Below are 26,078 nucleotides of genomic sequence, written 5' to 3' on the forward strand. Positions count from 1 at the left end.
TAACTTTCTTTTAATCTAAAAAAGGCCAGGAATACTTTTCCAAATTCGACCATGAGTCTTCAATCAGTTTTCACTTTGAATGCCAGAGTTATCTGTACAATGGTGCAATGTGTCAGGGTTGCACCTTTATCACCCTGATAGGACAGCGCTATGTTATCTGCATAGCACCATGGATGGAAACCGTTAGACTTTTTTATTTGCATAAAGCACTTTTATTATGGCAAGCAGATGTTCCTCGTTACATGTCATACCTCAAAAACATGGTTGATGATTTATAAAACGAATACCAGAAACCAGCTGAACTTACAGAAAACAATATGAGAAGTTGAAAAGGTGCCAACTGGGACCTCAAAAAGCGTTTGTCAGAGCTTACTAGGAGAAAACAAGAGAGATGTCTGCAAGTCCTGGTCTTTACGATGGTTCCACCCTGGACACAATCCAGAGAGTCTCCTGATTGCGCTGTGCTGGGTAGGTAATGGGGCCGTAATGTTTCTTACAGATCTGCATTTCAAAAATATACTGTTCTATCTGTAGCCAACAAAATGGTCGTTAAATATTTCTAACATGAGAGTTCAATATATTCAATATCCGCAATTGAGCTGTATGAAAACAATTTACAAGAAATAGGCTGTGAAGTATATATTATACGAGGGAGTACCCCAAAGAAACTGGAATTCATTTATAATTAAAAATAGTTTATTTATTTGCTCATTTTTAAACTTTTTTCTAAATGTGTTTGTTTTTAAATTGCACAAAACATTTGGTAAACACATCTTCGTTGACGCATTTTAGTACTTTTGCTGTTTTTGGCTTCACCTCTTCAATATCAGCAAAATGTTTACCTTGAAGGTTCTTTTCCCAAGGAAATAAAAAAAAAGAGTGAGGCAAAGGTGTCATGCAGTTTTTGGTTAACACTCAGAGCTGTGTGGGTAGTTGCATTGTCATGATGGAAGAACCAGTCACATGTTTTCCACAAATTGGGACGTTTATACTCAAATCTCGATACTACCTTTCAAAACTTCCAAATAAAAACTTTGGTTGACTTCTTGACCCTCCAGGGGTCTGGCAATGATCTTCCAGCATTTCTTGATGAATTTTAATCACATATTCATCAGTTGAAGGACATCTGGAAGGAGGTTGATTGTCAGTTGACATTTCACTTCATTTGAAACGCGAGAACCATTAGTAAATTTGTATTTTACTTATGACAACTATCTTGTAAGCCCTTTGTACAATAACAAGCATTTCCGCCACATCTTTTTCTGAAAACTTTGCATGAGTACATTGTTCATATAAATCAGCAATCACAAAAATAGGTGAAAGATTGAATAACTCCTTGAATCTCACTGGAATCAAACGACTCAGAGTGGTTCCGTAAACTTTCACTTAGCAGCGGAAGTCTGTACTACAAATTCCCCACCCTCTAGAACATGATTATGGTATCCCTTTTTACATATAGGACAGTTGTACACATTTAGCTTAGACTGAACATATGGGAAGACACACAGAATAAAGACGTATTTGCAAACATTTAGTTGGGTGCATCCCAGTCAGTAGGGAACGGTGGGGCTAGTTGTTACAAAGGCAAGTTGTTACAAATAGTCTAAAACCCACAGCCATATCGCTCTATGACCCGTGCAACTGGGAATACGTTTTAAAATGTTAGAATGCTCATTGAAACAGCGCTAACAGATGTATTTATGTAGCAGATATCTAAACAAGCTTGTTTTTCTTGTTCCAAAGTAATTTTTTCACCTATCTTTGAGGTCATATCTTGGCTGTTACCAGTAAGGGTTTATCATTCGTTTAGTTAGAATCACAGACTATTAGTATATTTATTATCAATGTTAAAATCATGACTTAATGTACAGAATCAAACTATGGCCATCTTGGTTATCTAAGGTCACTTGGGGCAAGTTGTTACACAATACTGGGGGCAAGTTGTTACTTGCAATAACATGCCCCACAGTACTACCATTTTTATTTTCAGTTTGGATTGTTTTTTTATTTGCTTTTCTGAATGGGATTGCCATGGTTAGAAATTATTTTTGAAAAACTAGGATTTTGTGGGTGGAAGAGCGCAATGAATTGGAAGGGTGCAGCCTGCCACACAAGAAAAGGGATACACCGTCCCCACTGGACACAGGATACAATACAAATTTGTGTGGCGTGGCGCAACTCTTCCAAAAGATGTTCAATACACTTTTGTGTCAAGCAGAACAAACAAATATATTCATAAAAAGCAACATACAACCAAATGTGACAAGCACTTCACTTCTGGGTGCACTTTATATCGGGTGCAGATTGAAATGCTTAGGGTATCTCACCTCAAGCTGGGTATCCCAGCCAGGGCCGGTGCTAGGGTGTCCGGCGCCCTCCTGCAAACCATACATTTTGTGTCCGCAAAATGTTGCAGGTACTAAAGGTGCCCATACACGCTGCGAGAATCGCATATGTTATGGGCTAGATCGCATCGCACGGCATGCATGCAATGTGTGTGCAATGCGATCCGAAAGCAGTACAAAAAGTATGTGCAGCACATACTTTTTCTACTGTGTGATGTGATGCCCTCAGGAGCGCACATTGCATCGCACGCTGCTATTGCAGCATGTATGGCCACCTTTGGGCACATAACCCAGTCCATTATTTAAAAAGTGTCTAAATTAATATAAAAAAAATCTACAATTATTAAATATTTTGTTATAAACATGTATAATAAAAGACTCACTTTTATTTTGCTGTTTAACTCTTGTGCAGTCCCTCCTCTTCTATCTGCATAGGCAGGACACTGAGGACACTATTACATCCCACTTGTGACTGAGGGGGAAAGGAGGGGAAAGAAGGAGGAGGTGGAAGAAGAGGGGAGGAGATAGAGGGGCGGAGTGTTGAAGACTGGTAGTGGCACTGGCACAGCACACTGAGAAGAGGGAAGGAAGGGGAGGCAGCGCTGCTGCCTGTTCATCATTTGATTGAAAGGCGCAGGGAGGCGCAGGGATCAATGGGTAGGGGGCGGATCCAGACATGAAATTTCATCCAGGCATTCACAGACAGCACTACATGCCTCAACGCAAGTGTCCGTGAGGAAGAGGGGGCAGGTCGCAGGAGGAGGACAGTGTGTGCACGGTGCAGGGAGCTGCTCAGCCTCTCCATACTGCCGCCCGATGTCAGACAGGCTGCGGCGTGCAGGCTGTGTGCACTCGCGTTGCAGGGAGCAGCTGTTTATACTGCCGCCCGCTGTCAGACAGGCGCTGCGGGTGGCGTTCAAGAGGCAGTGACAGTGAGGGCTGAGGCAGCTTTAGCAGAGCAGGGAGGGAGACAGCGCCTTTTCAGCATGGCGCCTCCCTGCTTTGCAGGAGCTGCTGAGTGGGTAGCGCCGGCCCTGATCCCAGCTTGAGGAAGGAGGTAGTAAGACCTCCGAAACGTGTTGCTGCTAATCCATGCCTTTTGCACTTTGAATTTGGAGCACCTTGGCACAGGATCACTTTATTTGGACGCACAGACACTTTCTGGACGCATTTGCACTTTACCTATTGGAGATATCCATCATCTAAAGCTCACTGGTGGTGCCACAGATTTGGACTACCAACATAGCCCCCCGCAGTCCACACATATGGTGAGATACCCTATACGTTTCAATCTGCACCCGACATAAAGTGCACCCAGAAGTGAAGTGCTTGTCACATTCGGTTGTATGTTGCTTTTTATGAATATATTTGTTTGTTCTGCTTGATGTAAAATAAAACTTTTTGCCATTGACGCAAAAGTGTATTGAACATTTTTTGGAAGGGTTGCGCCACGCCACACAAATTTGTACTGTATCCATGGTTAGAAATTACAAAAAGAAAACAGGCATAGGTACAATACCTGACACTGCCAATGAGATGGCCGCAGAGATGTCATCAATGGAAAGAAGCTGATATTCATAGAATTATTTTTTTGATGCTACAATGGTATATGAAGCAAAAAGAGAAAGCCACTTTAAAAAAATTGGAAAACTCTCCCGGAATCTCGCTCTGACTGGCTGCCGGTATGCAAGCTCTGATTGGCTCAAAAGCCAGTGCAGCATTTTAATTGGCCGCCGGCGTCCTGGGTTGAATTTGCCTGCACTCCGGGACTTGCTTTGTTCAGTGCAGTGGAGGCAGTTGGGGGGGTGGGCAAAATAGCTGCCCGGGCCCTACCAGAGGCTGGGGCCCAGGACAGCTGTACCCCCCCCCCCCCCATTGGTGGCTTTGCTTAGGGAGTTAAATGGAAGTTTATAATAAAGCATTCGCTCATACAGTAGTAAGGCAGTAAAGTAACTGGTCACAGTTGGGGACATATGTGACCTTCTGGAAGTCAATACTTGTATTGCAGCCTAAATCACCTCACCCATCAACAAAAAAATATGTTAAGTCACAGACCTACACTACTTAGCAAACACTGAATAATGCCTTTAATCTACTGAAGAAAAGGCACTTTACAGCAAACGTTCACATCATTAAATCAAAATATTAAATGAAGCACATAAAGATCAACTCATGATTTACCCAAGGAGGATACATTTTAATTCCCTCCAGGAGGGAAAATATCATAGAGAGATCATCCCAACAGGATACATGTCTTTTGATGTTGAGCAAGTCACTAGCCAGGAACAGCATATGTGATGCACATTTAAATACAATTCCTCCAAGTATTATATACTGTAGGCGCGATAGTTCCAGTCTGTCTTGTTGAGGGACATTTTTGAAAAAGCGATCACACTAGAGCAGACTGCATTAGTTAAATGGCAATCACTCATTCTGGTTCATTCAGACGGGGCCTAATTCGGCCCTGTTCCGATGTTTTGGAGGTCTGCACATGCGCAAGTGTAAATTTACGCATTTGCAGACCCCAGAAACGAACAACCTTGGCAAGTTACACACTCAATGGGCCGATCGTTGCAGGGAGGGAGGGACGGGGGCGGATAGAGATGGGGATCACCCATCGGAACCTATTCTCCCTCTATGGGGGTCGTGGACCCCCACGAGGGAAAATAGGGGGTGGCCGTCGGGCACCCGGCTGTCAGCGTTTTGACAGTCGGGATCCCGACGTCGGGTAAATGATTGTCGGGATCCCGACTGTCGGGAACCCGTCCGGCACCCATCTGTATTCGGTACACATCGCCTCGCATGGTACCGAGGGAAAATGGTGGCAGGGGGGCGGGGGTTCTTGGATGGGCAGCGGCATCTCAGGTGCTGTGCAAGCTGCGATGTTCGCAGCATACCAAGCAAACCAGAATCAGGAACATAGTTTACACGCATCTGACATATTTTCTGATGCTTCAATTAGGGATTGGATGTATCAAACTTTGGAGAGAGATACAGCATCCACCAGTTCATTACTGCCTAAATTTAAGGGGTGGATGTTGCCACTTGAACTATTTTAATACATTAATAAACATCAATTAAAGAGAGCTCAAACTACACATTTTAAATGTAAAAAGCATTACAATTTATTTGGCACCACGCTATAACAAATACATTTATATACACTTAAATCATTAATAATTAATAAAGGCTCAAGCCTATTCAAACTTAATATTGACACTATTACAGTGAGACATTAAACAAGCCTTCTAAAAAGAAAAAAATGGTTCCTGTTAAAATACAGGTTAATGATCCAGGATTAGTTGTATCAAACTCATGGATATTGGTGATTCCAATTAGCGGAGTTTCCTTTAATTTCTTTTGTAGATAATGATTTTAACAGTAGGAAAGTCATTCCACTAAATAAGGTATTGCTGGTATCTAACTGTAGCTGTTCAGGAGACCAAATACATAGTAACTGATGTTAATTGGGCTGTTATGCCAGGTTTCAGTGTAGAATCGGTCACACACCTCAAACATGGCAAGCTGCAGTCGGAGACTCTGCAGCAACAAATGTCAACAAGCTCTGTCTCGCATCCTCCACACAAAGCAAACAATAAAACAGTCTGCGCTGAAAGTGGGGAGGAGGACGTCCATTTTGTTAGGGGTTAGCAAGGCAACAGGATCATGGGACAGATTCTCTAAGCTTCAAAAGTGATAAAATAGAGAGTGATAAACAGACAGCCAATCAGCTCCTGTCTGACATTTTTCAAACCCAACCTGTGACATGGCAGGTAGGAGCTGGTTGGCTGGCTTTTATCACTCTCCATTTTATCACTTTTGAAGCTTAGAGAATCTGGCCAATCGCAGTCCGTTAGCAATGGAAGCAGGCTTGTCAGTGTGAAGCCTCAAGCACCTGCAGAGACCTGGAGCTGCACACAGTATGAAGTGTAGGTCAGTAACCGATAATGTACCTGTGCGGCAGCCGTCTCTTATTAGTGTGTATTAATAATGTGTATATATGTTTAGAATAAATTGTTATATTTGAGAAAACCGTTTCTTATACATTTTTTCAGCCTGCGCTGGTATACATTTTTCTATTACAATTTACAATTAGAGGGCTGACAACCCTCTTACCAAGCGCAGTTGTTTGCGCACCCCACAGTATTCCTCTTTCCAAGTACATTAGTTTCTAGTTTGAGAAATAGACACCTAACTGGTCCTCTTCTGGTAGCTTTAAGTGGTACCCGCAAAATGCCAGTATTAACGTCTACAGTGAAGAGATGACTCTGGGATGCTGGCCTTCTAGGCAGAGTGACAAAGAAAAAGCCATATTCGAGACCATGGCCACCGACAGGGGGATTCCCTGGGTACAGCTGTCCCGGGCCCCAGCCTCTGGAGGGGCCCGGGAAGCTGCCCACAGCGGTGCCAACCCCAAAGCCCACCCTCGGCACCCGCACACAGTCTCCCCCTCTCAGCGCCGGCGGCACGCACAGTGCAGCCGGCAGAGTGCCGAGCCTAGGACACAGAGGGGCTCCGGACCTGACCGACGGTGGAGGCTGAAGGAACCGGAGGACGATGCCGCGTGAAGGCAAGTAATGGTAATGGGTAGGTGAGGTGCTGGCAGGCGGGGGCGGGGGGATGCACGCGGGAGGGGGTGTAGTGCTGTGCTGCTGGTGGCCCGGACTGTAGGTCAGTCCCGGGCCCCAACAGTTCTAGTGGCGGCCCTGTTTGAGACTGGCCAATAAAAGGGAAAGATTAATATGGGCAAAAGAACACAGACAATGAGTGCTGGAAAAAAGTGGGTACTTGTTTCCTAGCACGGCCACAATCGCGGGCATCGCGGGTAATTTTTAATGGTCTGCGATGCGACCGACGCGATGCCCGCGATTTCCCATTGAAATGCATTGAAAAAGTCAAAATCGCGTCGGTCGCATCGTATGCGGCCAAAATAAGCATAAGATGGTACCGACGCGATGCCCGCGATTTCCCATAGGAAACAATGTAAAATGCCTCAATTTACACAAATCAACATAGGGAACAATGTTAAATGGGCCAGAGACTCCAAACCCCCCCCCCCCCTGACCAGTGAAATGACCCCCCAAAAATAGTTAACGCCACCCCACGATCAACGTGAACCCGAAGCGCAGCGAGCCCGCGAGGGGCGGCGGTACGCGTCCTCCGACCTTTTCATACCCCCACTATTCACGTCGGCGTGGAGTAGAGAATAGATTAGTGTGGCGAGCGCAGCGAATCACCGAGCCCGAAGTGTGGCGAGCGCAGCGAGCCCCGCGAGGGGACGCGGATACCTGTGAAGCCCGCGAAGGGACGCGTTTACCTGTGAAGGTATCCGCGGGCGCTCGCCACGCTTCAGGCTCGGTGGCTCGCTGCGCTCGCCACACTAATCTGTTCTCAACTCCACGCCGACGTGGATAGTGGGGGTATGAAAAGGTCGGAGGACGCGTACCGCTGCCCCTCGCGGGCTCGCTGCGCTCGCCACGCTTCGGGTTCACGTTGATCATGGGGTGGCGTTAACTATTTTTGGGGGTCCATTTCACTGGACAGGGGGGTTTTTTGGGGTCTCTGGCCCATTTAACATTGTTCACTATGTTGATTTGGTTAAATTAAGGCATTTTACATTGTTCCCTATGGGAAATCGCGGGCATCGCGTCGGTCGCATCGCATGCAATTTTTTAGCCCGCATGCGATGCGACCGACGCAATTTTTTTACCAGCGATGCCCCAGATCAAGATCGTTGTGGCCGTGCTAGGAAACAAGTACCAAAAAGTGTTATTGACTGCCTAGAAGGCCACCATCCCTGAGCCGCCTCTTCACTGTAGATGTTGACACTGGCATTTAGCTGGTACCATTTCATTTTTAAAGTTTAATGTTTAAAGTTGCCAGTTGAGGACTTGTAAGGCATCTATTTCTCAAACTAGAGACTATGATGTACTTGTCTTCTTGCTCAGTTGTGCACAGGGGCCTCCCACTTCTCCTTCTACTCTGGTTAGAGCCTGTTTGTGCTGTTCTCTGAAGGGAGTAGTACACACCGTTGTAAGAAAAGTTTAGTTTTATGGCGATTTTTCACATAGAATAGCCTTCATTTCTAAGAATAAGAAAAGACTGTCACGTTTCACATGAAAGTTCTCTTTTTCTGGCCATTTTGATGGGCGCTTTTTGGCTGTTGGGTGCCGTTTCAATCTCAAATGCAGGTGCTGTGGGGAGGCAAAGGTGATGCACTCAGGGCCTTGAGCAACGGCACTTCTGGGCTTGGGAACTCTGAAAAATGCTGCATAATAACAGCTAATAGCTCAAACTTTCCTTTATAACCTACAGAGCCTGCAATGAGCGCCGTAGCTTTGGAAAACCTATTCATATAGAAAACTCCAGGATGCAAGGGCAAAACATATTTTATTTTTATGGAGAAACTCTTTAAAGCAACGTCTTCAGTGTCTGCTACTGCAATAACGCGGAACGTTACATGCAAACATTCCTCATGCATTTCTGGACTAAAGAGAGCAAGATCCACAACATCTGTGGGGCTATAATTCTCATATTCACACTCGCTCTTTGACATGAAATCTGGTCTCTCACCATCTTAGTCAAAACCATAGATCATCTAGTAGCAGGAGATGAAAGGTCCTCGTGAGGAAAGTGCACATTCCCTGACAGCGGTGGTAGCAGAGCTCTGGAGATCTCAGGTTGCTCTAATTACCTTCAGAAGCAGTTTCTGGGAAGTAGATCTGTACACAGTAGCTGGAGGAGATAAGGGAGTGTTTAATGGGCCAATGTTCTAAGCCTTAAAGGGCCAAAGACCCTTTTTTATTAAAGTATGGCCTACTGTGTACTCAGTGGCGTAACTACTGTAGGGCAGCCCCAGCAGCCGCTTGGGGGAGCAAGCAGCAGCAGGGTCTGTGTGGGCGCCGGCACCGGCTCGACGCACTGACATGCTGCTGCCTGCCGCTGCCCACTGACTGAGCACTGGACGCAAGTCAGCTGCAGCGTGGGTGGGGCCATGGCAGAGATGACAATTTCCCCCACTGATTCAATTGACTGTACACAGAGCCGGCTATTGGCTACTGTGTACAGGATGGGCAAGCGAATGGGCGTGCTAGGGCGGCCTGGGATGCATCGGAGCCAAGGGAAGCAGCAGTGTCTGCAGGTCTCTCTTCCTCTCTCCTGCTTCAGCTTCTCCGTTATGCGTGTGATGTCATCACATCCCACGCTGGGGAAACATGCTGGAGAGGAGCCTGGAGGGGGGGGGGGGACTCCACACACTTTTTGGCAGGGGGGGAGCAAAATTTATAGTTACGCCACTGTGTGTACTGTCTAATGTCCCATTAGTATAATAGTGACAGCCAGCCAATGGGCTTGGATTTGTATGGCGGCTAATTTATGGCTACAAGAGATGCTATAAGTATTCATGTAAATCCATAATAATAATAATAATAATAATAATAAGGTAAGAGGTAAGAGCCTTTGCTCAAAGGTCCGTTGATGCAATCAATGTGCATCCAATCTTTTCGTACATAAGCGGTGGAGGTGAGACGCTGGCAGTGGGCGGTCTCTGAGCACAAGACGGCAGTGGAGTCGTTAGCATCATTTTGCAAAGAATAACACACCTTCCAAGCTATTCCAGATATTAGAACCTGATTCGCGTATCACATTTTCCTTATCCTTCTACCTTCTGAATTATACATAGAATTCCATTGACACTGGAGCTCGCCCAGCACAGCTGTCATGTGTAATGCCAGCATTCAATGATCAACGCCAGAAGGTCTGCTGAAGAAACTGTTTGGGACTCAGGCGAAGGGCCCGGCCTCCCAGGCCGTCTGATCTGCAGTAGCTGAGAGCTATTTCACTGGTTCATTTGTAGTAAAAACATTGCTTAGAATTCTGTCCTAACTAATCTAAAAACATGTTTGTTTAAGTGATTTCTACATTCTTTTCTCATGTACAAAGTATCGTGTGATACATTAGAACTTTATCTACTTATCTTCATTTAAGTTGCAAATAATTCACATTTTATTTGCTTTTTCATACCAAAAATAGTACTTTAGCATCTGTGTAAATCAAGTATTTAAATTCACACCAGATCGGCACACTCGGGGCCCACTAGCAAAACTTAGTGGGAAGTTTCAGTAATAAGTTACATGTTACAGTATACAGAAGAGGATCTCAAACTCTGTCCTAAATACACCATAACAGTCCAGGTTTAAGAATATCCATGATTGAGCACAGATGTTAAATCAAATTGATTGAGGGACTAACTAAGTCACCTGTGCCTAAGCTGGGTTATCCTTAGAGATGGGCAAAATGGATCACTTAGACGAGCCGGGATCCAGAGGATCAGTCAGTGAAAAGATCTGGATTGTTCACACGGATCTTCGACTCACATTAAAAAAGGGTTAATTTTATATTAACAAAGCATAAAATCTCGCGAGAGGTCGATAGCTCTCACGAGATTTCCCCTGTACTTAATTTCGTTCGTATCCACCGGGCGGGAGGGTGGGTCACATACGTTTGAAAATCGCCGTTAAAAGACAGACTGCTCACCTTTTTGGGATCGGCGGCTCACTCGTTCTTTAAAGGGATCCGTTCAAAAGATACGCTTCATTCACGAACGACCCATCTCTAATCCTTATAACCTGGACTGGTAGCGAGCCCTGTGGACAGAGTTTCCATCCTCCTCTAGCCCTTTCATAGGATTAAGTGAGTAATAGGATTACTCTACCAATCCTCCACTGTATTGTTCTATGTATTGTATTGCAGCTGAGAACAATAGGCCTTGGCTCACCATGGCTCACTATGGCTATCCAGAGACGGCTGGTTGGGGAGGGCTCCATCTGTATTCATACTTACCTACTTTCTCTTCCTCCAGAGAGGAGACCAGATAGTACATGTCATGATGTCAGAGGGGGGGGTGTCGAGGCTGATGTCACCAAGCCCTGCCCCCCTTTGCAGACAAACGCGACAATTCGTGGGTCCGTAGAATGGGGGGAGGGGCTAAAATGCCACAATGTGAGAATCAGAAAGTGAAAGTTTTTGGGAGAGTTTTCCCTTTTTTTTTTAAGCAGCAATCAATTACACTGCAAAACCAGGTTGATGCCATGTAATTGATTGCTGCTTTAAAAAAAACGGGGAAAAACTCCCAAAAACTTTCACTTTCTGATTCTCGCACCCTATTAGATTTGGTCCATTGTGTGTAAAATGCGTGTTTGCATTGCACTTGCACACACAAACAAATAAACATCTGTATGCCGACTCTGGGCCTGATTCAGACACAGCCACAAATACTGTCGCTGCTACGATACTGTGTACAGTGGTTTTACAACAGTATGATGCAGCTGCTAGGATTTGTATTGAGATGCTCACTTCATCTTAGATCCACCAGCATGGCTGCTGGAAGTAAGAGACTTGCAGTCGCAAGCTGTGACTCACTACCGCCTGCATTTGAGTAGCCACACCCCCTCACCCCATTACGGCACCGTGACTGTCAATCGATATATAAAAACCCTGTACTTGTGTATTATCATGGCGCCCTATTAGCATATGTACGGCACCGTAGGGAAATCGCATCGCATGCGTTTTTTTGCGTGTGCGATGCAATGCGATTTTCCTATGTAATTTATTCACTGCTCTCTGCCCACGGTGTGATGCAATCGCATCTCATCGCATGTGATCGCACCGCACGCTAAAGGTGCCCACACACGCACCGATCCCGGCGTGCGTTGTGGGCTTAACTAGCACACATAGCATCGCATCGTATGCCTTGTGCATACGATGTGCATGCGATGCGATGCTGTGCTAGAAAAAGCTAGTACAAAAAGTATGTGCAGCACATACTTTTTGTACTGTGCGATGGGGTGCCGCGGGAGCGCGCACCCCATTGTATAGCATCGCACCGCCGGGATCGGTGCGTGTGTGGGCACCTTAAATCACATGCGATTGCATGCGATTTTATAGGGTGCAATGCCATTTACTTTACTATACACTTCTATGAGATGCAATGAGATTCTATGCACCCCACACTATATAAAATTAACTCCACGCCGACGTGGATAGTGGGGGTATAAAAAGGTCGGGAGGACGTGTACCGCTGCGCTCGCCACACTTCGGGGTGGCGTGGATAGTGGGGGGGGGGGGGTGCCTAAATCTCAATGCATCGCTTAGAAGTGTATAGTAAAGTAAATGGCATGGCACCCTATAAAATTGCATGCGGGCAGAGAGCAGTGAATAAATTACATAGGAAAATCGCATCGCTCATGTTTCGGACGGGGGACCTTATATAAAAAGTGTCCCCCGGCTGTGGCATGACACCGCGGGCTGTTGGAGCCCAGTGCTAGTTTCAAAATACGGGGGGACCCCCAGATTTGTTGTCCACTGTATTTTTTGGAACCAGGACCGGTTCAAGAGTCCGGAGCTTGTTTCAGAGATACGGGGAACCCCTATGTTTTTTGTCCCCCGTATTTTTGGAACCAGGTCCGGCTCAAAGAGCCCAGGGCTGGTTATGCTCAGGAGGGGGGACCTCACTCCGTGTTTTTTTTTTATAAACACAAATTCGCACATTACCTCAAAGTCGCAAATTTTCATGCCTAAAATTCGCACATCATCGCAATTTTTCTGATTCTGGTTCACTCGCAAAAGCAAATTCTCTATTTAATGGACAAAACCATGTGCACTGCAGGTGGGGTAGATGTAACACATGCAGAGAGAGTTAAATTTGGGTGGAGTTTGTACTTCAAACTGATATCTATATTGCAGTGTAAAAATAAAACAGCCAGTATTTACCCGGCACAGAAACAAAATAACTCACCCAAACTCTCTCTGCACCTGTTACATCAGCCCCACCTGCAGTGCACATGGTTCTGTCCATTAGAGAGAGAATTTGCTTTTGCGAGTGAACCAGTATCAGGCCCCTAGTGCGTTTTATACCACCATGCCATTTGCTATATACGATTGTAGTGTTTCATTTAGTGTTCTACAGCTCTCATCGTATGAACATGACTCCAGCCCAGTTGCTCATGAATAAAAGAGTTTGCACGGTGCATTGTTTTGCTGACCCCAGAATGCGTTCCCCGAAAAGCCATTCTATCCATGAAATTTCCAATGTGGGAACAATTTTTGTGTAATTAGGCAACTCTCAGAAGGCCATTGCCACGGATGTGTTCTCTACGTCAATATTATTCTACAGGGCACACCAAAGCGTTACATGAGGTTCAAGTACGGGGCAGCTAGAATGATCTTAGTACTGCCCCAGCGGGGTATATAAACACCCCATCAGTCCCCTGTACAACTAGCGCTAATTACTTTTTGCAGGGAATTGTGTTTTTGTTTCATACCGGCTTTGACAATTGCACAAATTGCCTTTACACTTAATATGACACATTCCTGTGTATGAGAAAACATAGCGGACCAATTACCAGCTAAACACGGGGTTTCTACATAGACAAGGTCAGCGGAATCCTGCAAACTATCCATGCACTACAGCTAATTATTAATGAGTGTAGCAGTGCAAAAACATTAGTTTATGAAGAATTTGTTAATGACAGTTAATGTAATGTATCATGGATTATTCCATAGAGGGGGGAATGCTGTAATGAGTAGCAGGTCTGTGGAGGGTTCTCACAATTCCTAAATGGACATGAGCAGTAACTGAATCATTACATAATCATTTACGCCATAGAATTAATAAGGCAGCAAACAGCAGCTCAGCAGTGATAGCATTCAGGATGTAGAACTACTGTAGTCAGAAGTGGAGAAGGATGACACAGAACAACATTCCTACTACTGACCTGGGGTCTATGAACGAGAAATAAGCCCTTTTTATTCCTGCACCCCCCTCCCCCAGCTGCAGAGAGTCAGGCAGTATGAGTAGAGAGGACAGGCTGCCGCAGCAGCACAGCCTCTCTCCCCAGCTCAGTATACGATCCTCAGTGCTCAGCAGCAGCCTGACCCACCGGAGTTCAGCCGCCCAGTCCCCCTGTTAATTTATTATTAATTGTTAACAGGAGTGTGGCCATGCCCCCTGTTGCCCACGCCCCCTGCCATTGGCCACTACCTTTTTTTGACGATGCCAGGCGGAGCTATCAACGGCCCTGGCTCTACCGCTAGGCAGCCTTGGGCAGCTGAAAAGGGGATCCAAAATCTGTGTGTGTGGGGGGTGCTCCTGAGTGTGACTATCATAAAATGAAGAATGACAATAAAAGAGGCATCCTTGTTGAACGTAATGCAAACAGCAGGTGCTGAACGTCTAAGATGCTACCTCCACACTTTCACCTGAGGTTCTAGAAAGTCGCTATTGGTGTGTGGGAAGTGGTCAGAGCAGTAAGCTGAAGTATTGACTTGGGTGCCTTCCGTCCAGTGGTGTAGAGTGGAGCCATGGCACCGGAGCAAGGTCATGTCAAGGAATGGTACCCCCCATTTCAAATTACGCCACCCAGTAGCTCAATCCTATTCACATTACATTGCATTTGGTGCCCCTTTTTTCATTTTACGCTACACAGTAGTGCCCCTTACACATAATGCCCACAGTAGTAGCACTGCTTATACACGTAAGGTCCACAGTAGTAGCACTGCTTATACATGTAAGGTCCACAGTAGCAGCGCCCCTTACACACATAATGCCCAAAGTAGTTGCACTGCTTACACATAATGGGCACAGCAGTTACGCTACTTACACACAAAATGCCCACAGTAATTGCGCTGCTTACATACATAATGCCCACCATAAAAGCACCCCTTATCTGTAGTAGTAGATTCACTTATACATATAAAGGGGACAGAGCTACATGCCAGGTAGGCATGACTTCAGGAAAAGGGGACATGGCCTAGCTTTGCAACCCCCAGTTTTTCATTTTCGGGGGCATATCCAGCACTCCCCAAGCAGCTGGGATCCCTCCCTCCCTGCACTAAAGAGATCTTCAGTGGTCACCGCACAGTGATCTCCGGCTCCCCCAACTGCTCCACCCATGGGACATTGCCACCCGCAGGAGGGACAGTGGGACAGTCTCCAAATAGCGGGACTCTCCCACAGGACAGTTGGGAGGTATGGCCTATACTTAACACCCACAGACTTTTATTCCCGAAGGGGAGAGAAATCATTTGATGGTCATCTGAGGGGAGGTGCTGGCGGTGGTGTGGGGGGGCGGGGTGGAGTGTATACTGCCTAGAGAGCAGGTCTAAATTAGCCCCTTGTTTTAGAGGAACTTTTGCACCAAATATTGACTGCTGCATATCTGCACCGAGAGGGATGATGGCTCTCACAGGAGAACAGCACGACCACCATAGATGCCGCCAACTCTGAATTCTATAGGACAGAGACATTTTAAGGGGGGAGCACAGGAAATGTGTACCCCAGATGCCCTTCTCTCTGGGCCCCCCATGCTTTAATTCTAGCTCCAGGCTGCATCAGGAAAGAGCTGTACAGTGCAATCAACAGAGAGAAGAGGGAGGTGGTGTCTGAGTAGGGGGCGGAGCTACATGGCACTAGAAGCGACAGCATGGGAAAGCAGAATGGGTGGAAGTTGGAACAGGTCCCAGAGTGGTGAGGACTATGACTAGCATCAGCCTGTAAGGTTAGAGGGACACATAGAGGGGGAACTGTGTGTTATGGTTATGATTGTTAAGTCTACATGCAATAGTTTGACAAAGACAAAATATCGGCATGCACTAGGTCGACATTGTCAAAGGTCAACATGAGTTTGGACAATGGTCCAAACATGAAAAGGTTAACATTACTTTTTTCATAATGTTCATAATTTTTTGAGGAATTTACCATCCATGTAGACCACAACTAATTGGGGGGGCATATTGACAGATGTCGACAGTGACAATAAAAAACATGAAAAACTTCGACAGGTGACAACTTTTGACTCTGTTTACCTTTTGTCTGTGTCGACCTTTTCTTTTGGACCTATTGACTGCCTAACTAGACACTGTAGACCTGTAGTTTTATATGTAATTATATAGATGTATGTATATTAGTGTATGTGTGTATGTGTGTGACAAGTATGTATGTAGGTGTCACTCTGTACAAGAATCCATATACTATAAGTTTTCACCATATATATGTATGTGTATGACTGTGTTTGTGATGGTATGTATATATGTGTGTGTGTGTGTGTGTGTGTGTGTGTGTGTGTGTGTGTATGACTATGTCTGACCGTATATGTATTAGTGTGTGACCATACGTATAAATGTGTTTGCCCTGGGCTAATACCTGCAGGAGACTGATGATTTTTGAGGTAGTCCCTCCCAGACCCAGAAGAGTAGGTGGAGCAACTGCACAGGGCAGAATGGCCTGGTGGGTCCGCTGTGAAGGGGCGGAGCCAACTTATGCCATTACAGTAATTTTGCCCCCCCCCTTCCTTCGAACTCGCTATTTACTAGGATGCAGCAGGCAGGATGTAGCGGATCCGCCTACACTTCTTGGTCTACTGACTACCCTTAAAATCTTGAGTCTCCTGCCTAGGGTAGGCAAATATGGCTCTGAGCAGCAAACTAGTCAACCACTGGGGCAATTAGTTATGACGGCTTGAGCACCAATTAGGGGGAGGGTGCAGGTGGCGCAACACAGGGTAACCCAAAGCCTTAAACCACTTCTTCTATATGCATTGAGAGAGAAGAAAACCTACTAGAAGCAGATACAATATTATAGGAACACTGGTGACAGCCGTCCCTACTCTATATAGCCCTTATATCAGTAGATAGCAGTATTTGATATATGTTACAGTTCCATAGTGGGTATAATTATAATGATTTAAATAAATGCGGTTTGGGAGAAGGTTAAGTATAAAAGAAAGCTTATTATTTAAGATATATATATATATATATATATATATATTACAGTAAGCGTTCAGCCCACCTAATGAATTATCGGGGAGAAGTCTCCCATCCGCCAGGAATAAAATCTGTGCTCATGATTTACCGTTGATCTGGTTGAAGTCCTGTTTCTCATTCTTGGTCTCACACTCTTCTAGTTAAACATTAAGTCTTCCCCCCTTTCCTTCCTCTGTTTCTTATGCACTCATACACATATGTTCTCATTAAAACATCATTCAGAGCATGTTCGGTGCCCACCGTATGAAATACATTCATTGTTTCATCATCCTGATATCTTGATTGCAGTATAATTTAAATGAAATGCTCCGTCCTGCCAAGAAAGCTACAACAGAAGAGATAATGTAAGCACGCCGCGGCGCAGCGTTCCCATCCCAAACAGCGTTATTACACATGAACAGCAACAGGATTTACAAGAAACCATATCTAAAGGTTAAATTCCCAAGATCCGAAGGGGATACAATAATATAAAGTCATATATTTTCTATTACATTAAAGTGGAAAGCTCTTTTAATACGTCCCATCTTAAAGAATGAGTCATTTACATCACGGACGTGGAAAACATTGGCTTTGCAAACCTGGAAATATGAAACACGGTCTTGTAGTTTGATAATAGAACCTGTCTGCTTAGGATCATCGAGGGCTTGGGGGGGGGGGGGGGGGGGGGAGTAATCTCATGTCTTCTTTTGATATTCCCCGTTTGGAATAATACAGATAGCAAAATAAGTAGGGTTGAGTATCCCTTATCCGAAATGCTCTGTACCATACTTTCCTGGTCTCCTTTCGGTGCTCCGGTGGTCCCCCAACGTCCACAGTGCTCCCTGGCGGCCTTCGGAATCCTCTCCAGTCTATCTCAGTTCTCAGGGGTGCATTGTGCGAGTGCGCAGACCCCCCGTGATGTCACCGGTGCGACCGTGCACTTGCGCAATGTACCCCTGGGACCGGAGATGCCGTTGAAGAGGATTCCGATGGCTGCCATGGACACCGGGGATGGGGTAAGTATGAAAAAGATTATGCGGGGATGGAAGACAAAAATAAAAATCTACCTACGGTTTTCAGAATATTTCGGATAAGGGATGTACGGTTAAAAGATACGCAACCTGTGACTAAAGAGGGGCCATGGGCATGACACACTGCACCCTAGATACACCTCACTGTGAGGGAAATTTACTAAGAATACGAATACGACAGAATACGACTGCCATCTGTCGTATTTTGTCTAAAATACGAATCGTAAATAGGGCAGATTTCCAAATCTACCCTATTTACAGATTCATAATTTTTTTGTATTCTGACTGATCAGTCAAATCCGCGCAGGCTGCAGTGTAAAAAAATATAAAAAAAATAACGGGCATAACCAGCCCCAGGGAACAAACCGTGTAGGGGTTCCCTGTATTTTTAAAAACCAGCTCCAGGCCCAAGGGTGCGATTTAGGCTGCTTTTTATGGAAAAAAAAATTGCACATGCTAAAAAAATCGCACCCTATTTCATTTCGCCTTAAAATAGGGAGTTTCACAAACTATTTACCTGCTCAGGGGCTGTGATAAAAAAATCCTATGGAGAGCTAATTCGGATTTATTTATATTTATAAAGACTTTTGGCTGGCTTTATTTATTAGTGTATAAAATCTTATTTTCTGTAGCACCAACAAATGTGCCATGCTGTACAGTATGTAGAATATTTGTCCCTCTCTGTTCTATTGGAGCTGAAAGTCCAAAATCCCTAGTGCACAGACACATATAAATTAGGGAAATTTTTTATCAGCAGTTATTTTACCTACTACTATGCTCACATCATGATGCGTGTGTGACATCATAATGTAGGTGTGGCTAGTGCATGTACAGCATTAGGCTGCCTCTGAGCCACCATCCCTCCCTTTGGAAAGTATGTAAATATGGACTTTTGGAATTTTAACATGTCCCAATACTGTCCCCATCATATTTTATTACTAGTAATACATGGGTGCCCATTAGTGCATCATTGCCATCATCAAGGTCATAGCTACCATAGGTGCATGGAGTGCAGCTGTTATGGGGCCCAGACCTGAGAGGGGCCACCTTTCCTGTCACAGTTACATGTGTTCATGCGCGCACACAGGTGGGGTTTCTGGGTACCTGGAAACCCCCCCTGCCCGCCTATCAATCAGCACAGTTGAACGGTGACCGGACTCTGGAACGCCGGACTAGCATTGCTCCATGCCACTGTGGAGCTGTGTAAGAAGGTGCATGTCCGGGGGCTGTTCACAATGAGAAGGGGAAGGAGACTGCAGCCGACTCCCTGCATGAAGCTGCTGCATACGGGACTGACAGCCCCCGCACAGCGATTGGGCTGAATGCTGCTGTCACACAAAGCAGGAGACATTGCATCATACTTGCCTACTTTTGAAAACTAGTTTCAGGGAGATTATAGTTGGTAATATAATTTTGCATAGCGCCCCATTGGGGGGGGGGGGGTGTCATGCTCCTCCCAAAGGGGGTGTCTAGTTCCATATATGGAGAGATTGTAAAAAGAGATTGTGAATGTGGTTCCTAGAATCGTGAGTGTGCACTGCTTCATCTGAGGGGAATCTTATAAAATGACTTATATCCAAATGTAGATGAGCCGCAAAGCAGTTAGTAAGAGATACTATACTTGGTAAAGTGCTGGGAAATGGCGCTGATGATTCAATGTAAATGTATCTGTCTCATTCCTTTTTCTCAAAAAATGTAACAGTGTAATGTGGGCTAGGTGAAATAAGGGAGATTGCTAGACTAATGAGTGAGAGAGGGAGATTGCTGCTATGTCAGGGAGTCTCCTGCAGAATGCAGGAGTGGGGATAACTATGATGTAACAGTGTAATGTGGGCTAGGTGACATGTGGGAGATTGCTAGACTAATGAGGGAGAGAGGGAGATTGCTGCTATGTCAGGGAGTCTCCTGCAGAATGCAGGAGTGGGGATAACTATGATGTAACAGTGTAATGTGGGCTAGGTGACATGAGGGAGATTGCTAGACTAATGAGGGAGAGAGGGAGATTGCTGCTATTTCAGGGAGTCTCCTGCAGAATGCAGGAGGGGAGGTAAATATGATGTAACAGTGTAATGTGGGCTAGGTGACATGAGGGAGATTGCTAGACTAATGAGGGAGAGAGGGAGATTGCTGGTATTTCAGGGAGTCTCCTGCAGAATGCAGGAGGGTAGGCAACTATGCATTACATACATTACCCTGCTGCTGCTGCGGAGAGAGAGAGAGAGCAAATCGGAGATAGGGACTGGTGTTATACACATCTGAATGTGGGCCCGACGTCCGCTCAGCCATCTTCAGTCTATGCAGTACGAAGCCGTCTGTAATGCGCGTGTGCCCCGAGCACCGGCTAAGCCATCTGTTCCACACCCTGGCTGAAGTCCTGGAGCCCAGTGTAGGATGGGTAAGGTGGCGCTACCCTGCCTGTCTCTCCCCTTCTTTCCTCCTCTGCTCTCCTATTACCAGCTCCTCTCCCCCAGACCTGCCTCTGTCCCCTCAGCCTTTTAAATTGTTATGTTTATAATCCTGTATGATTAAGGATTAGAGTTTTGATTGTTTGCATGGAGAGGAGGGAGTGGAGCACATGTATCTAATAATACAGTGTATAATTAATAGTTACCCCTTGCCCATAGTTAATGTTTGGAGGGTAAGGGGTGTCTACTAATGCCTATCAATCATTCCATAAATAAAATAAAAAACCCTCTCCATTTTTTGTACATAATGTTTAAAATGTAACTTTTGACTATTTTAATCAGCAGTTATATTATCTGGTAGGAGGTGCGGAACTCCGAGACAACCAGAGATTGCTGTTCTGGGTGACCGAATAGGACATAGACCACCTTGATACTTATTCTGTGTACCGGAACGTGTTGTGGAACACTCAACCTTCGATAACCGTTCCAAGTACCAGAATAAGACACAGACCACCTTAGATAGCTTTTCTGGGTGCTAGAATGAGATGCAGAACACCATAGATAGACCATTGGCAAACGCCTGGCCAGGGGGGCACTGCATGCAGTATAAAGGGCAGAGTGGAGCTGCAGCCAATGGCATGTCCAATGGCAGCAGAATGTCCTACCGAGTCTGGTGAGTGTCCGAAGAACGCTCACTCATTTCACCAGCGAGAATATTGTTAGCGGCTTACTGTAACAATTGGGCCTAACAAATTTCTAGTATGCCACTGGCCATCATAGAGTACCTGCAGCTACACCATCTCCTGTTAAATAGTCCTCAAAAAGACAGAAACATGGTATCAAGAAGACAACTGTAAACATTTTTGTATAAAAACAGAAACAAAAGAAGGGCTTATATCTGAGAGCCCTGATTATTTGTCCTGGATTCCGTTTTGCACAAAGCCAAAAATAAAAACATATCTTCCTGTACAATTAATGTTAAATAAAAGGTAAACATTCAAATTTCACCAGCTGTACACATGGCCCTCTCTGCTTGGCAGCTTCTTGGCAAAATTAAGCGTTACTCTTCTGTGCCCCCCCTCTCCCCCCTCTCTCCCTTCTCCCTCTTCAGGCCGTTTAGAGATAACAGATTTAATTCAAACAGAAATCTCCTCTATATTGATATCTCTTTGGCTGAATACCATCATCTCGGTGCCAAGAGGCCATGACATCAGTTTATACGCTTACTTACACAAAAAAAATATCAAAATATTGAATTCATAAAGGTTTGGAAATAAATATGGTGGCAGGAACGCTGGGAAGGAACGTGGAATCAAGCAACTCATCCAAAAAAAACTAAAAATAATTCTACCCATAAAATAAAATAAAAAAAATAAAAAAAAGTTGGAAAAGGCTCATAAACAAGCCAAATCTGATATGTTTTGAATATTTCTTGGGCATTCCTCAAAACGTACTATTAACTGTTATTCTTTGCTTCAGTGCGGCTATAGATTTCGATGAGGTAATGGTTATTTTCTTTCCCTTGCAAAACGAAAAAAAAAAAAAAAACATAAAATAGAATAGAAAAAAAAATGACAGTTTAAACCAGACAGTGGCCATTAAAAATGAAAATTAATGGTAGCTGCAGGTCATTAATCACTGCTCTCCGTAGCCCATGTGACGTGTCAAAATTAAGGCTGATAAGACGAGAAAATAACAGAAAACAGCACTTTTCAAATTTATATTCGCGTATTTGGGATACTCACGATTTGGAAGTTATTCAAAGAGACTCGCTAGTTTATGCTACATAGAACATTCCGAGCTTTCATCTGCATACGAGACGGGAAAGTGAATAATTAGCACACTCCGGCAGAAAACAATGACCGCATCTGCTCTGCAACATTTTCTGGAATTGTCTAAGGTTACGACGAGCCAAATCGTGATGTTTAATTTAAATCAACGCTCTTATTTTTTATTTATTTTTAATAACCATGTTTTGTGTCTTGCGGGTCAAATGAGTAATATCTGTATCGTGTTTTCGGTCCTGCCATTCAGGGGATGCTGTAGTAGGTAACAGCTGCAGGGACGAGGTTATATTTGCCATTTTGAATCTAGACGAACGCACAATGGAGTGTAAGTGATTTATCGTTCCTACAGCATATTATACTCCTGTCGCACTACTTAGACATTACATACAGCGTAAGCAAGAAATAATGAGTCTGAATGCTGTAGGCAGCTCTGTTCTACTGCATTATTGTTCTCAAGACTTCTTCACCAAACTCTGCCAGTTCTTATTCTAACCCTTTGTTCCATGCTCACTGTCTACCAGATCTGTGTCACCCCTGCACCGGAGGAGCCGATTTATGTTTTTGCTGGTTGGTGCTCACTGAGTAAAACACCGCTGGGGGGGGGGGGGGGGGTGCAGCCCGGGTCCCGGGGAAAGAGGGCCGCTGCCTACCTGTCTTTGCTGCAATGCTGGTGAACCATCCCAGCTGTGGCCAATGGGATGCTGGAGCTGACTGGCGTGGCTCTGGCAGTCCAACCCTGCCTGCCATGTCTGCACAGGCTGTTCTCTGAGTGGGGTCGGGTCTGCAGAGCTGCGTGTCACCATGGCGCGTCACACGTTGGACCTGCAATGCACCTCTGGGAATGCGGCCTCCTTGAGTGAGGCTAGGGAAGGATTTTCTGGGGCATATCCACGGGCCCGTTGGCACCCGCTGGAACCGTCCGCAGGTGCTCATCATTTTCCATGGGTGCTCAGGCCAGGGAGCCCATGCAATTGGCGCTTATTCCCTGCACTGCAGGTGAGACAAATGTAAAATGTGCAGAAATAGTTATGTAGGGTACACACCAGAACGATCATGATCTTGAGCAGATCATGAGACGATCTTACGATGGTCGCACAATCTGTTGGAGCACACGATCTGCTTACGATCTGATCACGATCCGATCATGATCTGTACCCTGTTGAATGGATCTTTTACAAATCCTGACTGCAGCAGTTAGGATCTCCAAAACAACCAATGACTGATCGGAATCAGTTTTAAAGCATGCCAAAACATGCACAATTTACATACAATCGGTCAAAATGGCTTCGAAATTGATGGGATTGAGGCCAGATCCTTCTGGTGTGTACCCAGCATAAGATTTGGGTGAGGTGTGTTCAAACTGAAATCTAAATTGCAGTATAAGACTAAAGCAGCCAATATTTACCCTGCACAGAAACAACATAACTCACCCAAATCGAACTCTCTCTGCACATGTTACATTTGCCCCACTTTGCAGTGCAGCATGGTTTTTCCATCTAATAACAACTTTTTCTAGCAAGCAATGACATAACTAAGCTGAGTGACATCACAAAGGTTTTCTATGATGTTATTTAGTCACTGGAACAGGAGATGATACATTTCAATTATGCCTGCATTTTATCACTGTTCTCTGTCAATCAGTCATTATAAATGAGAAAACTTTCTTCTAATTTAGTTTTCAATTTAGATATCTTAATCTAATCATCCATCTAAAATTATTTTCATATAACATTTACAGTAGGATTAGGTTAAAAAACTATTTATACTGTCATATGTCATATAGTATCTGCAGAGATTGAACAGCTAATAAGTGAACATTTTATATACAAGCAGTAACATCTCAAAGACTGTCTATGATGTTAGCCTGTCACACGGCCAGCCTACTGAGATTATACATTCCAACTTTCCTACATTCGATCAATACCATCTATCAATCTGCAGAATAAATCTTTCTATCCAAAACAATTAGGTTAAAATAAGCTTACCATAAAAAGTGATGTCATTTTAATTTGTGCAGCTGATTATTCTATATGAAGCAGTGACAGACCAAAGCTGAGGGGCATCACAAAGGCTGTCTTTGATGTTATCCAGTTGCATGATTAGCCCACTGATGTAATAAATGTTAAACTATCTATCCAACATTATATTCAATTCTTCACATTAAAATAACATTTACAGTAAGATAAATTATGCTTACCATACACAGTGATAAGTCATATTGGCAAATACATCTAATAGCTGACAGTTCCTTTCCAAGTAATGTGATAACAAACCTCAGTGATATCAAAATAATTGTGTATGATGCTAGCCAATCAAATGATTAGCCTACTGTGGTGATAAAGTTCAACTTGCCTGCATTTGATCACTGCTATCAAACTACAGTATAATTCTATCTCTTTATTCACCTAATATTGTTTTTTCTAATAACATTTAGGTAAAGTACTGTAGGCCTGATTCAGAACCGCTCCCTAAGTAGTGGTCATTCACGGGGCCGAATCCAACATGAATCGCCCCCTGTATCTGTGATACGTCATATCACAGATACAGCTAATAACTGATAATTGTATACTAAGCAGGGACATACCAAACCCGAGTGACATCACAATAGCTGTCTATGATAATAGTCAGTCACGTGATCAGTCTATGTAAAAAAACTTAAACTTGCCTGCATCCATTAAATATTATTTTCAAGTAACATTTAGGTTAAAATTGGCGGAATGCTCAATAATTAGTCAGCCGCGTCTGGCAGTGCATGCCCTGCCATGACCGACGACCCAACATTTCCCCTGCTCCTCCCCAGGTGATAGGTAACGGGGATGTGTTTCCCCCCAGACAAAGATCACAGATACAGTATGGCCCATACTATGAGACAGATCTCAAACATGGCCCCAATATCGAGACAGGCTTGTCATATAGCTGTCGGACTGACAGACATTATGCCCAGCATTACGTAAAATGCTGTATAATATATTTATTTGATACATTTATATTTTTTTTTGATGATTTAATGTAGTAATATCTTCTTTACATATTGACTTCTGTAGCGTACGACGGTCCCTGGGGTAAATCGTTCTTGTTGGCAAAACATTTCTTTGAGAGCTAAAATAGGCGATTTCTTATTTTCGTTTGGAGGACCCGGCCAAGCACAACAGAGGCTACTGCCCTAAATGAAGCATGCCCTGCGATGTTATGTTGATCTTGGTGCTCTCCGTCATACAATGAATCATTCCTGCAAGTGGTTAGCCGTACCCAAGGAAAGTCCAAATGTGCAGGCGAGGTGAAGACAGCTGTAGCACACTGAGTGATGATGGAGAAACTGAGATTTGATAATCTAGCACCGGAGGCCATATTGTGGATAGATTCAAGAATGTGTTACCGTCCAATTCTTATGGTTTATTCCACTGCACTCGTGTTAGTAAACTGTGTGTCATAGGCTTACTGTCTGAATTAGCATGATTACATGAGCGGAATGGGATCCTTCTATAATATATACATAATTGGATTACCTCTTTGATTGACATTTACAATTCTAAAGCCACGTTACTGAGGTATCCTATTAGCCTATTCATTTCTTGAATAGGGCTCCACTCTGCTTCGCTCCCCATCTGGTTCCTAAAGGCAACCAGAGGTGGCATAGATAGTGAAGGAACAAGCCCTCTGTGCCCGAAGCGTGGTGAGTGAAGCAAGCCTGCTAGGGTACGTTTGGGCCCC

At 44.5% G+C, this 26,078-nt stretch overlaps 1 long non-coding RNA gene across 2 annotated transcripts; it reads right to left on the minus strand.

The window, feature by feature from the left end:
* Positions 1–221: 221 nt before the first annotated feature.
* Positions 222–23,113, minus strand: LOC146062782 (uncharacterized). 2 transcript variants are annotated; one of them, XR_014471524.1, is made up of 4 exons: positions 23,018–23,113; positions 22,326–22,388; positions 17,254–17,490; positions 222–1,126 (listed from the first exon to the last, which is right to left on the minus strand). It is a non-coding gene; the product is annotated as an uncharacterized LOC146062782 (long non-coding RNA). The 2 variants fall into 2 exon arrangements; XR_014471523.1 differs by lacking the exon at positions 222–1,126 and adding an exon at positions 8,835–9,080.
* Between the last annotated feature and the right edge of the window lie 2,965 nt (positions 23,114–26,078).

This window comes from Crinia signifera, chromosome 3, assembly GCF_055691185.1.
Source record: "Crinia signifera chromosome 3, ASM5569118v1, whole genome shotgun sequence".
NCBI classification, from domain to species: domain Eukaryota; kingdom Metazoa; phylum Chordata; class Amphibia; order Anura; family Myobatrachidae; genus Crinia; species Crinia signifera.